We start from the raw sequence: 15,605 nt of genomic DNA, 5'->3' as shown, positions 1-15,605 counted from the left end.
TTGCAACAGCCAGTCCTTAACCGACAGAGATAGGGAAAAAGTGTAACTAAGCTATGCCCCGTTGGCCGCAGGACACAACCTCTTACACCCACCAATACCCAAACCATATCCCTGCCCGGTCTCCCTTTTTCCTTTCCACCATTTTATCAGGAGGGATCTTAGTAATCATCTATTGTGAGTAACGGTAGGTTACCCACGCTACCAAAATCCTGAGCATAGCAGCTACTCGACCTATGCTAGTAGGACTCATAGGTAGGTATATTTATGCATGTAGTTTCTAGAAAATGCATGTAACGTAAATGCACATCATATATATATATCAGTGATCATTAAAAATAAGGGTTATGCACCGAGGCTTGCCTTCGGTAGGTGGGTGTCAACAAAGTCAGCAACTGATGCCTCCGGGGCTCCCTTATGACGAGAATCTCCTCCTCGTACTCTTTAATGATCTCCTCGAACTCATGTTCACCCACAGGCATGAACTCTACCAACTCGTTATCTACATGCATGAAATGATGATGCAACACTTAGTAATATGGCAACAGCAACTCTTAAAATAAAAATACATCTATCAAGCTACTAAGCTAGCTCTACCGACTAAGATGCTAAGTTGCCTATCATTTCCACTAAATAAGTATGAAACACTTCATGTATTAACTTAGCAACTCAAGGCATCCCTATTCTTAATATCGATTTACTATATATATGATAAAACAAGGAGTACTAGCTACTCTATTTATCAACCTACTCTAGGATTACAAAAATTACAGTGAGCACATAATAATCTAATAAACCTACTGTAAAAATTTCATGGCTAAAGCTATCGCCAATTTGCCATAAAAATTCCTACAAATATTAAGCTAAATAATACTAATCTTTCCTAAATAAATTAATGAATCTTATCATTACCATAGCTAACTATAAACTAACTAGACAAACAGAGAGACAACATTTTTGTGAACCTAACAAATTTTGTTTCACTATTTTTGGACACCTACAACATTTACTATCATTTTCCAAAGATAAGCTCATAATTCAAATTAGAAAAAACATCTACTAATTCCTTGGAAAAAGAAAATTGAATTCAACCCACGGCCCACTAACTCGCGGTGCGGCCCATGTCCTCATAGCCCACCGACACGGCCCATGTGGGCGCGGCCCAACCACGCGATAGCGGCCCGCGACGAGAAGGCCCGCGTGCCATGGCTATTTTGTGAAAACGTCCTTGACCTACTGCTGAATCACCCTGAGACCGACTATACTATTCCTACAGTCAGCTATTTTATAGATAAACCCTCGGGGCAAACTATCTTTACCACAGCCATGTCATCGGGCACCCGTGCGCGCACCGATGCTGACACAAGGCGGTCACGCTGACCAGCCTAGCCCCTCCCCGCCCCCGATAGCGAGCCGATGCTCACCTTGATGCGAACGCAAGGCGATGGCAGTGAAGCGGTGAACAGAGATGCGGTCCCGAGCTCCTTCCATGACGATGGACCTCCTGCAACGACGATAGCCATGTTCCCGTGATCTCAGGCACAACCGAGACTAAAGGACTAGAGGACGAGCATTAGCAACTCACCCAGAACCTACCAGACGTGATGTCTTGACCAGGGACGGGTCGAGTGAATCCGGCCATGTGCGCACGGCAAACACGGCGATGGTCGCGGTGGCATGACCACGTCAATGGCGCTGGGTAGGCAGTAGCAGTGCAACTAGGGGTGCGCATGGGGTGGAGGACTGTGAGGCGAGGCTGGGGGCGCAACCAATTGAACTCGGGAGGACCAGACGGGTACTGCCCATGGCAACGGCGTCTAAGCCTTTAACGGTATGATGGCGGGCACTGACTCCAAATTGGAGCTTGTCAAGGTATGATGGGGCATGGTGTGGGGCCGGTTGGCTAACTGGCTAGAAGATAGAGCCAGATGGGCGTTGAATTGAAAGGACACGACCTCACCATGCTAGATTGAAGGTGCGGCCAAGGTGGCCTAGCAGTAGAGGAAGGAGGGGAAAAGAAGGGAATGGGGTCCGGCTGTAGGCTCGAGCCTTGGCGGGATGTGATGACCACACCCGAGTAGTCACTGTGAGCCAGTGCAGCCAGGAGAGGGGGCACACCCACGTGTGGGTAGTGGCAGCGTAGCCGCACGATCGTGACGCCATTAATGGTGGATGACAAGTGGTGCCTCAGCAGTGCCACGTGCACTATATTGCGACGGCAATGACGCAGGGACATAGGCAAATGCGATGGTGACAACGCGGCACAGCAGTGATGGGACGGCAGTGGCTCAGTGGCACAGGTGGATACGACGCAACGCTGTGGCACGGTGATAACCCGGTGAGGCAGGCGACCAGGCAGCAGCGGGCCAGCCAGGGCATCGGGCCTATCGAGCGCGGCGGTGCACGACACAGAAGTGTACATGCACTGGTTGTGCAACACTGCCTAGCATGGCAACGGTGATGCGGGGCCAGCGCGATGGTGCTAGGCAGAGCAGAGCCAGCACGGAGCGATGCGGGCAGCCACCAGAGCATCAATAGTGATGCCAGTGGCAGTGCACAATGCCGTAGTGGGGAGGAGCAGCTGTGCGCCTAGGCAGACAGCCACCGGGGTGAGCCGGGCCAGCCAAACACACGCGCATGCATGACCGGCGCGCCGTCGATGACACAGGAGCATGGTGACCGCATCCACGCGTGGAACTCAGCTCAAAATGTGCCACGCAAGCTTTTTAAAGCGTCCCAAAAACCCAATTCGATGATTCAATTGCTAAACCACCTATTTCATACTCGAGAGGGCATGTTAAGCTACTAAAACAAGCCCTAATACCCTATCACACCTTAACCCGATTATTCTACAAAAATTGTCAAACTTAGCCTTGTCAAACCACTTTTCAAACTTACGAAATCGACTAAGTCCTGATCGGATTCACGTCAAATTCGATTTCCAAGCTATTTGGTATACTAGTTAGCAAATTCCCTTCATGGCCTCAAGTATTTCATCGTCACCTATCCAGTTTGTACTTTTAACTTTACTAAAATTCCGTATATGCGTTCTATAGCATCTTCGCTTAATAAAAATTGATTTAGAACACTAAGTAATATAACTTGACTATGAAATGTAACTTTCGTTTCGTGTTTTCGACGATCGTTTCGAGTTACAGAAATTGATTTACACACTATTTTACATACACTATCACATAAACATGATGCTATGCAGTGTTTTAGCAAAAGATTGCATAGTGTAACACCGAGGGTGTTACAAATCTACCCCCCTAAAACAAAATCTCGCCCTAAGATTTCAAGTGTCTTGGTGGGAAAAGAGATGAGAAATACATTTCAACGCAAGCAACTACCTCAGTGACCAGAAATAAGATGGGGATAATGCTCCAGGATATAACTTTCTTGCTCCCACGTTGCTTCATCCTCTGAGTGGTTTTGCCACTGAACCTTGTAGAACTTCACCACATTGTTCCTAGTTTCTTTCTCATCTAGGATCTTAACAGGATGCTCAATATATGTCAAGTCAGGCTGGAGGGGAAGTCCTTCAATTTTCACAGCTTCATCAGGTACCCACAAACATTTCTTCAACTGGGATACGCGGAACACATCGTGTACCACCAATAAAATATTTGGAAGTTGGAGACGATAAGCAACTGGGCTACACTGCTTCAAAACCTTGTAAGGACCCACATATCGAGGAGCTTGCATGCCATGGATACCAAACCGATGCACCCCTCTCATAGGAGACACCTTGAGATACATATAATCCCTAACTACAAACTGTAAAGGCCTTCTTTGCTTGTCGGCATAAGCTTTCTGTTGACTCTGAGCTATCCTCAAATGACTCTGAATAACACTGACTTGTTCTCGAGCTTCTTTGATGAAGTTAGGCTCAAAGTATCCACGATCTCCCACTTTAACCCAGTTGAGTGGTGTCCTACATTTCTTCCCATATAGAGCTTCAAAGGGTGCCATACAAATGCTTTCTTGGTAGCTATTATTATAAGAAAACTCAGCTAATTTCAAGCATTCATCCCACTTCTTAGGAAAAGAAATGGCACAAGCTCTCAACATATCTTCAAGTACTTGGTTTACCCTTTCTATTTGGCCATCAGTCTATGGATGATAGGCTGAACTGTGGAGGAGACTAGTACCAAGACACTCCTGGAGCTGCTCCTAGAAGCGAGAGATAAAAACTGACCCTCTATCAAAGACAATAGTAAGGGGGACTCCATGCAGGGTCACAATCTGGTCTAAATATAGCTCGGTAAACCTTCTAGCAGAATATCTAGAATCCACTAGGAGAAAATTAGCTGACTTGGTAAGGCGATCCACAATGACCCAAATAGAGTTATAGCCCTTGGATATGCAGGGTAAACCCACAATGAAATCCATGGAAATATCTTCCCATTTCCATATAGGAATGGGCAAGGGCTGCAAACATCATGGGGTACACATGTGGTTAGCCTTAACTCTCTGACAAGTGTCACACTTCGCGACGTACTTGGTGATGTCCTGTTTCATGTTGGACCACCAATACAAGTGGCGCAAATCATGGTACATCTTGTTGCTGCCAGGATGGATAGACAACTTGGAATAGTGAGCTTCATTCAAAATCTTCCTTCTAATCTCCTCATTTGATGGAACCACCAACATGTTCTTATACCTTACTACCCCTTGCTCATCAATACAAAACTGAGAACCACGCCCTTCGGCAATTAATTTCTTGATGTGAGGAATTTCAAAAGTATCTTGCCTTTGCTCTATAATAATCTATTCAAGTAATTCTGAGACTAAGGCAATGTGAGCTAGCACCTTAGCATGGTTGAGAGACAAGGGTATTTCTTTGTCTTGATATGACTTCCGGCTCAAAGCATCAGCTGCCACATTAGCTTTGCCGGGATGATAATGAACCTCCAAGTTATAATCCTTGATTAATTCCAACCATCTCCTTTGCCTCATGTTTAACTCGGACTGAGTGAAGACATATTTGAGGCTCTTGTGATCTATAAAAATATGTACTTTGTTTCCCAACAAATAATGCCTCCAAATTTTTAGAGCGTGGACCACAGCAGCCAGCTCTAAATCATGGTTGGGGTAATTCATTTCGTACTTTTTCAGTTGGCGTGAAGCATAAGCTATCACACGCCCATCCTGCATCAGCACACATCCCAACCTCATCTTTGAGGCATCACAATATACATCAAAAGGTCTATCGATATCTGGTTGGGCTAGGGCAGGAGCAGTGGTAAGAAGGTTCTTCAAAGCTTGGAAGGCTTCTTCACAAGACGAGCTCCAAACAAACTTGGCCTCTTTCTGGAGCAGCTTGGTCATCGACTGAGCTATCTTGGAGAAATCTGGGATGAAACGTCGATAATATCTAGCAAGACCAAGGAACTAATGAATCTGATGCACTAACTTAGGAGAATTCCAATTTAACACATCTTGCACCTTGCTTGGATCTACAGAGATGCCATTAGGAGTCAGAACATGCCCCAAAAACTACACTCGATCCAACCAAAATTCACACTTGCTGAATTTAGCATACAGCTAGTGTTCCCTTAATTGAGTTAGTACTATCCGAAGGTGTTGGGCATGCTCTTCCTTGTTCTTGGAATATATCATGATATCATCAATGAATACCACCACAAACTTGTCCAACTTTGGCATAAAGACTGAGTTCAAGAGATACATGAAGAATGCAGGAGCGTTGGTGAGACCAAAAGACATGACTAGGTATTCATATAGCCTATACCTAGTGGAAAAAGTTGTCTTTGGTATATCTTGTGGTCTACTCTTAATTTGATGATAGCCTGAACGGAGATTAATCTTGGAGAACACCTTGGCACCAGCTAGTTGATCGAACAAAGTATCAATACAAGGTAAAGAATACTTGTTCTTAATGGTTACCACATTGAGAGGGCAGTAATCCACACACATCTGAAGAGTGACATCCTTCTTCTTCACAAAAATGGCTAGACAACCCTATAGTGATGAGCTAGGGCGGATGAATCCCTTTTCCAACAACTCTTCTAACTATTTCTTCATTTCAGCCAATTCCTTTGGGGCCATGTGGTACAGGCATTGGGAGATAGGAGCAGTGCTAGGCTCTAACTCAATGGAGAACTCCACATCTCTCTCCGGTGGCAACCCAGGTAGATCTTTAGGAAAGACATCCGGGAACTCACGGACCACAGGAATAGAGGCAAGATCAGGAGAGGCTTCAACATGAGCAGCAACAGGTAAGACTGTATCTGAGGGCATAAGAAGAGACATCCTATCCTCAGAAGAAGGAAGTCATAACTCAACAACTCTCTGCTTCAGATCCAAGACTACCCCATATACACGCAACTAGTTCATTCCTAGAATTGCATCAATGCCTTGCCCAGGCAACACCATGAACTGAAGATGGTAAGTATGAGTGGCTAACACTAAGCCCACTGTGTCTGTCCGAGTATTAACGCACAACTGCGCACCCGGAGTACTGATTCTATAGGCAAAAGGTATAGCCATAAGAGGTATATTGTGCCGGTGTGTAAATCCCATGCTCATGAATGAATGTGATGCACCAGAATCAAACAACACATAAGCTGGATGGGAATTAATGGTGAACATACCAACCATCATCGGTTCATTTTGCAATATTTCCTCAGCCTCCGTGAAATTAACCTATCTAGATCGGCTCACTGGAACTTTCTTCTTTATAATTGTCCGCTTGATCAGGCGGGAGTTAGCTAAGGGTTGAGCTGATTGCACATGCTAGTTTTGCAGACACTCCCATGCATAGTGGCCTTCCTTGCCACACTTGAAATAAGCACCAGGCTTGTTCCCCTGTCCTAGACAAGGTGGGACCTACTGTCCCTGGGGCTGCTGATGTTGCACCTGCTGAGTAGGTGCACGATACTGAGTGGAAGGTGCCTGAAAGGTCTGCTGAGGCTATCGAAACAAATGCCCACCCGAAGACTGATACGGCACCCACCTGACATGTACCTTCTGTGCCTAGGGTGACTAGAAGACCCAATAGCCACCTACTTGTGCTTCCATTCTGCCTGAGAGTCACGCTGCAATCACTCCATAGCAATAGCAGCGTTCATCATCGTCCTAAAGGTCTGGTAGTTTCCTATATATAACTCCATCTACAAGATGCAAGAGAGGCCATGATAAAAACAGTCTCGCTTCTTCTCATCTGTATCAACATGAGTCCCAGCATACTGCGATAAGTGGTTGAACTTGTTAACATAGTCCATCATGGACATGCTTCCTTGCCGAAGGTCTAGAAACTATGTCAACTTCCTATTTAGAACACCTACAGGAATATAATACTCTCTGAAGGCCATAGTGAACTCCTGCCAGGTCACCCGATGATCCACCGGCTGCATGGCATTAAATGTGTCCCACCATGCACTAGCAGATCCCAACAGCTATTGTGCCGCAAAGCGCACTTTCTGCTCATTAGTTACGATGAACAGCAGAAACTTTTGCTCCAGAATGCAAAGCCAATGCTCCACATCTAGAGGCTCAGCCATGGGCATGAACATGGGTGGTGCATCTTTAAGAAATCATGATAAGAGTAGGGTCCCTCAAGACCACGGACACTACCCCCGTTCCCACCATTTCCCCCGTGGCCCCCACGGGCGAAGCCACCAATAGCCTATGCCAACAGCTCCATGGCACGGGCTGACTCATGGTGAGCAGCCAACATCTCTGCCATCATCTCTGCATGAGTCATCGGAGGTGGTGGTGGAGGAGGAAGAGGAGCCAGAAGTGGGGCCTTATGGCTCTCCCCGTTGCCGTTCCCATTGCCCCGGCCACTTTCACCTTGGCCTTCGCCAAGGCCATGGCCCGCTCTGGCACTGGTGCTCCTGCAACTGGACCTCAAGTTCATCTAAAAACAGATAGGAACCAACCATTTAGGACAACCCTCTAGATTAGGAATAAGAGATCAGAGAAATGATAGGACATTTATTAAACCATTCTTTTAGTTCATCCAATCAACTTACTAATCCAATTATACGTGTAGGGGAGTTCAGTTTAAACAAGATTCTCTTATCATGATATATGCATCGGCCTGTACGTTCACTCAAGCCAGAATATAGCGGCATTCGCAAAATTTTCGGCACATTGCATAGTCACTTTCCGTATGCTAAACGGTTTCTTACGCAACGTAAGTTAGTGTACCTGAAGAAAACTGATTAGTTAAAACCTATGCCGCTATCCTAGACCATATTGCTAGGGCTTATACTTATTTACATAATTTTATTGCATCCTACTTTTCGCAAAACTTTTGTTGGTCAAATTTTAGGTTTTGGAAAAGAGTGATGAAACTCATAGACTCATTATTGGCTCTGGTACCAACTGTGGCAGAACCACCTAAAATAACATGAATTACGAAGGTGCTTGTCTTCCACTAGACACTAAGCACCTCAAGAGCAAGCTACATCAGGCGGATTCTGTCGAGCACACCCCAAGGGAGAGCCTGAATAATCCACATTTTCCTCCAAGGATCCAATAATGAGAATGAGTTACAATATTTAGTCCATTTCATACATCTAGAATTCTTAAAAGATATATTATTACAGTACCAAAGTTAGAGTGCGGAAATTTAGCAGCGGAATGAAAAGAAACATCTATCGATAATACACAAGGATCCGTCTGTGCCCACTAGAAGAATCCTTCACACAACGGCTACTCCTTAAGCAGTACCTACAACAGGGGTAAATAAACCCTAAGTACACAATATAATCTCAAGACTTATCCGACTAGTGGGAATAATTTCCCGACTCCAAGGAATATGATAAGCTTTATGGTTTGCTATGTTTCTTTTTGCAGAAAGCAATACTAATAGTGCATCCTTATGTATGCTTATTTTTAGCAGTTATGATTATTACTTTATCTAGCCATTCTATGTAAGCACCTATTATACTTTCAAGCAGGAGTTGAGCAAACAGTTCCATTTCACCACCTTTTATCTTTCAGTTCTTACTACAATGCTAGAGTGTAGACAAGCCATACCGACACGACGATGATTCATGAATCAATGTGCCTAGCTGGGTGCCCTAAAACACATGCCCCGCTTGTACCCTAGGCACAAGCAGGACCAACCTACCACTCTCCTTTCATAGGGCCCAGGTCCCCGTCCAAACTTAAACTCTAAGCCCTCGCTCCTAAATCCTGAACTCAGTGCAGTGCTTAGACCTCCACCATCCCCGCCTCTAATTAGTCGGTCTAAAAAGAGATGGAACCTACGACAAGAGAGCAACAAGTCTTTTCCTGCGCCCATACCCAAGTACATGCTCGGGATAATAAATCTGTGACTTGCCTAGAGTCCATTGCAACGGCCAATCCTTAACCGACACAGATAGGGAAAAGTGTAACTAAGCTATGCCCCGTTGGCCGTAGGACACAACCTCTTACACCCACCAATACCTGAACCATATCCCTGCATGTTCTCCCTTTTTCCTTTCCAACATTTTATCAGGAGTGATCTTAGTAATCACCTATTACGAGTAACGGCAGGTTACCCAGGCTACCAAAATCCTAAGCATAGCAGCTACTCGACCTATGCTAGTAGGACTCATAGGAAGGTATATTTATGCATATAGTTTCCATAAAATACCTAACGTAAATGCACATCATATATATATATATATATATATATATATATATATATATATATATATATATTCAGTGATCATTAAAAATAAGGGTTATGCATCGGGGCTTGCCTTGGGTAGGCGGGGTGTCAACAAAGTCAGCAACTGATGCCTCTAGGGCTCCCTCCTGAACGACAATCTCCTCCTCATACTCTTCAATGATCTCCTCGAACTCCTGTTCACCCACAGGCACAAACTCTACCAACTCATTATCTACATGCATGAAATGCTGATGCAACACTTAGTAATACGACAACAGCAACTCTTAAAATAAAATACATCTATTAAGCTACTAAGCTAGCTCTATCGACTAAGATGCTAAGTTGCCTATCATTTCCACTAAACAAGTATGAAACACTTCATGTATTAACTTAGCAACTCAAAGCATCCCTATTCTTAATATCGATTTACTCTATATATGATAAAACAAGGAGTACTAGCTACTCTATTTATCAACCTACTCTAGGATTACAAAAATTGCAGTGAGCACATAATAATCTAATGAACCTACTGTAAAAATTTCATGGCTAAAGCTATCACCAATTTGCCACAAAAATTCCTACAAATATTAAGCTAAATATTACTAATCTTTCATAAATGAATTAATGAATCTTATCATTATCATAGCTAACTATAAACTAACTACACCAACAGATAGATAACATTTTTGTGAACCTAACAAATTTTGTTTCACTATTTTTCGACACCTACAACATTTACTATCATTTTCCAAAGATCAGATCATAATTCAAATTAGAAAAGAATCTACTAATTCCTTGGAAAAAGAAAACTGAATTCAACCCACGGTCCACTAACTCGCGGTGCGGCCCATGTCTGTGCAGCGTGCGTGCGCACGTGTAGCCCACCGGTGTGGCCCATGCGGGCGTGGCCCAACCGCGCGACAGTGGCCCACGACGGGAAGGCTTACGTGCCTCGGCTATTTTGCGAAAACGTCCTTGACCTACCAGCGAATCACCCTGAGACCCATGACACTATTCCTACAGTCAGCTATTTTACAGATAAACCCTCAGGACAAACTATCTTTACCACGGCGGCAGTCACGCCAGCCAGCCTAGCCCCTCCCCGCCCCCGATAGGGAGCCGATGCTCAGCTTGATGCGAAACATGAGGTGATGGTGGTGAACAGAGACGTAGTCCCGGGCTCCCTCCACGGCGGCGGACCTCCTGCAGCGATAATAGCCATGTTCTTGTGAGCTTAGGCACAACCAAGACTAAAGGACTAGAGGACAGGCATCAGCAACTCACCCAAAACCTACCAGACATGATGTCTTAACTGGGGACAGGCCGAGTGAGTCTGGCCACGCGTGCACGACAAACATGGTGACTACCATGGTGACACGACCACGTTAACGATGCTAGGTGGGCAGTACCAGTGCAACTAGGGGTGCACACAGGGTGGAGGACTACGAGGCGAGGCTGGGGGTGCAACCAATTGGACTTGGGAGGACCAGATGGGTACTGCACACGGCAACAATGTCTAAGCCTTTAATGGCGTGACGGCGGGCGCCGGCTCCAAATTGGAGCTTGTTAAGGTATGATGTGGCACGGTGCGGGGCCAGTTGGCTAACTAGCTAGAAGATGAAGCAAGATGCGCGTTGAATTGAAAGGACATGACCTCACCGTGCTGGATTGAAGGTGTGGTCAGGGTGGCCTAGTAGCAAAGGAAGGAGGGGAAAAGAAGGGAATGGGGTCTAGCTGCTGGCCCGAGCCTTGGCGGGACGTGACGACCGCACCCGAGCAGTCATTGCGAGCCAGTGCAGCTAGGAGAGGGGGCACACCCACATGCGGGCGGTGGCAGCGCAGCAGCGTGGTCATGGCGCCATCAATGGCGAACAACAAGCGGTGCCTCAGCAGTGCCACGTGCACTAAATTACGACGGCAGTGACGCAGAGGCGTAGGCGGACACGACGGTGACAACGCGGTGCAGCAGTGACAGGATGGCGGTGGCTCAGTGGCACAGGCAGACATGATGCAATGCTATGGCATGGCGATGACCCGGTGAGGTAGGCGGCTAGGTAGCAGCGGGCCAGCCAGGGCATCGGGCCTACCGAGCACGGCGGTGCACGGCGCGGAAGTGTACGTGCCCTGGTCGTGCAACATGGCCTAGCGCTGTAGCAAGGATGTGGGGCCAGCGCGATAGTGCCAGGTGGAGCAGAGCCAGCACGAAGCGATGTGGGCAGCCACCAGAGCATCAGCAGCGACGCTAGCGGCAGCGTGCAACGCAGCAGTAGGGAGAAGGAGATGTGCGCCTAGGTAGCCAACCACCGGGACCAGCCGGGCATGGCCAGACACACGCATGCGCATGGCCGACGTGCCTTCGACAGCGTAGGAGCATGGTGACCGCGTCCACGCGCGGAACTCGGCTCAAAACGTGCCATGCATGCTTTTTAAAGCGTCCCAAAAACCCAATTCGGTGATTCAATTGCTAAACCACCTATTTCATACATGAGAGGGCATGTTAAGCTACTAAAACAAGCCCTAATACCCCATCACATCTTAACTCAATTATTCTACAAAAATTGTCAAACTTAACCTTGTCAAACCACTTTTCAAACTTACGAAATCGACTAAGTCCTAATCGGATTCGCGTCAAATTCGATTTCCAAGCTATTCGGTATACTAGTTAGCAAATTCCCTTCGCGACCTTGAGTATTTTATTGTCACCTATCTAGTTTGTACTTCTAACTTTACTAAAATTCCGTATATGCGTTCTATAGCATTTTCGCTTAATAAAAATTGATTTAGAACCCTAAGTAATATAACTTGACTATGAAATGTAACTTTCGTTTCGCGTTTTCGACGATCGTTTTGAGTTATAGAAATTGATTTACACACTATTTTACATACACTATCACATAAACATGATGATATGCAGTGTTCTAGCAAAAGATTGCACAGTGTAACACTGAGGGTGTTACAACAGTGTCAAGGCAAAAATGGATGGGCCCTTGATGCCCCCATTCGAGGTTTTTCCGTATGGAAATGGATACCATAGATCAGCCGATGGTGAACAACGAATGCGGGTTGTACGTAATATGGGTAATGTACCATTACATCGGTGGGAAAACAAAAACCTCATATGAACGGGTGTGTATTCTTCTCATCTCATGTATTTCAATAAAATGATCTACTGTTTTGTCTTACATTTGTTCATTTCGATATCATCTTGCTTGAACGACAGCGGGATAAAATTGGGCACCGCTTGCTGTTAGAACCCGAGATCCAAGGATTCCAGGATACGCTAGCAGGCTTCATCTTGGACGAGGTGTGTAGTAAAAATGGGATATTCTCCCTTTGTCGGGCCAAGACCAAGGACAACAAGTTATATGCAAAAGCTGTCGCCAATAGATTACTGTAATAGCCATCTCGATGGACTTGTGATAATGTTGTCGTCTTTTATAAGTACTTTTTCATTATAACTGTGTCATTTGTAATATAAATCGTGTGGGATTTGTAATATTTGATGTTGATGGATTTGTTGGTCTATGTAGCAAATATAATAAAGCAAAACCCAATTCCACAAAAATAAATAAATAAAGTATAAAATAATAAAATGCGACAAATAGATCACTGCTCGGCAGTGACAGTAAAGAGAGCACTGCCGGGTTGAGCTATAAATCGGCAGTGTTGTTTAAGACATCACTGCCGACTTGAGACACAAGCCGACAGTGATGCATTTGACAACACTATCGGCTGATGACACAAACTGGCAGTGCTGCATAAGGCAACATTGTCGGCTAGAACCACAACCAGCAGTGATGCATAAGGCAACACAGCCGGCTCAGGCCACAAACCGGCAGTGTTGGTCAAGACAACACTATCGACTCGGGCCACAAACCGACAGTGTTGAGTGGAAGGACACTATCGGTTTGAGCCACAAATCGACAGTGTTGCTTGAAAGAACATTGCCGGGTTGAGACACAAACCGACAGTGCTAGCTCAAGCCGGCACTGTCCCGGTGGCACTAGGAACCGACAGTGATGTGAGCCCCCATCACTGCCGGTTTGCCGCTGTCAGTTCAAAATCTGGCAATGAAGGGGGTTTTTGAACCGACAGAGAGATCCTGGTCTGGGGTAGTGCGCACTCTGTTTGAGGAAAAATGGTGGAGTTGTGAAAGCACCTGAAGAGGTGCTCCACAAATTTGTAGCACCTGGTTTTAAAGACAAAACCAGATACACACCATATGTGAGCCTAGGAAGTCAAATCACACATATGACTACAAATGAAGGTAATATCAAAAGACAATGCTTATAATATAACGTACTTAAAACAAAGAATCCAACCTTAGATAGTAGATAGCAGAAAAAATACTCCGATCTTTAGGTGAAAACTCCACTCCATAGGGACAACTGACTGGTTGATCACAAGCCTAACTCCTCTAGACTCTAGCAATCTAGTACCCATCCGGGATTTTTTTCAAGTAAAAAGTAAACACAAGCGTAAATACATCTCGTACTCAACAAGAGTAACATGGGGTTATGAAGCACAAAAGGTTGACACGGGTTTGACTGCGATAGCTTTTAGTGAATCATCTTTTAACAATTGAGTAGCAACAAGTTTAGCATAAGCCCCAAATAACGACATGATCATGTAAACAAGAATATTGTATAGCAAGAAACAATAATCATTAGTATCATTAGTGTTCATCATCTATTTAGTAAGGAGCCTAGGCTGCTCATGACCTTGAGCATGGCCATTATAACAGTTTTACACTCTGTAGAGGTTGTAGACTTTCACCATAAGCCATGATACCCATATGCTCAGGTTAATTACTCTCGAAACACTTCCAAGGTGAGTAGGCAGGGATCACTATGAAGTCTTTCAAATGTTCGTCTAACAAGTTAGGGCCGCTAGGTTTATGTGGCCTGCAATGTAGACTAGGTCCGATCTTCCGAAAGGTATGATAGCATCGATTGGTGGAGACTCGACGTTCACGATCTAGACTTCGAACCAAGACTAATTTGGACCCCCGCAACCGTTACACCACTGCTCCGTTGGTTATCAACTACGCGAACGCGATTGACCTCGCCAAGAAGGCTTTCCTGCAAGCGAATCGAGAACACAAGCAAGAACGAGATAAACGCAATCTAAAATTGCAAATAAATATGAGGCTTATGATAATGAGAAAGAGTTCAAGTCTTTATTCGAAAGGACTAATCGCCACAGGCGAACAAGATCAAGAACTAGGGCCCTGGTACACAGCAAGCAGCCTTGGCGGCACAGTTGCAGCAAAATGATGTCTATTTCATGAGGAAATCAAGAACTAAACAAAACTCAAACCCTAAGGAGAGTGATGGCTGGTATTTATAGAGTCTTGGGCGTCACCCCCCTGGACACGCCCCCTAATGGGCCCAAACACAATACACGGTCCAACGGACCAAAAGATGGTGTCGCAGCACCCTGACAGATTCTGGATGCTAACTTGTTTCGACGATTCCCGTTGATTCCGAAGGGCTTTTGATGTGAAACTAATTGGGTTGGCTTCCTTATCCAATTAGCTTTCCATCCATATGTGGATCATCAAAAACAGAGTCTAGATGCGTCTTGAGTGACCAGTTTAAGGCAGACTGGTCCTGAAACCCGAGACAGACTCGAACTTGAGTTGCTTTGGGCCTCCACCTCGGGGACTCGAACCGAATTAGCCTCGGGCCTCCTTCTTGACTTGGACACCCTTGCTGGCCTCCTACGCCTCCATACCATGTGCCAAACATGGTCATATGTATGGGTGTCATGTCCGCATCATCCTCCCCTTCTTGACGAAAAGCTGTCCTCGGCGTCTATTGTGCTTGAAACTAATCCTGCACAACACAAAGGAGAACGGGGTTGCAAAGACAAAAGAAACTAAAATAATTGTGAGAAGGAACGTGACCTTGTTTCCAAGTTTGTAGCATGTCATCTTGCATAAAAATTTCAGCAAGCATGTAGACTCCATGATCCG

This window comes from Miscanthus floridulus, chromosome 17 (assembly GCF_019320115.1).
Source record: "Miscanthus floridulus cultivar M001 chromosome 17, ASM1932011v1, whole genome shotgun sequence".
NCBI lineage: Eukaryota > Viridiplantae > Streptophyta > Magnoliopsida > Poales > Poaceae > Miscanthus > Miscanthus floridulus.
Note: the sequence above shows the minus strand (reverse complement) of the source record.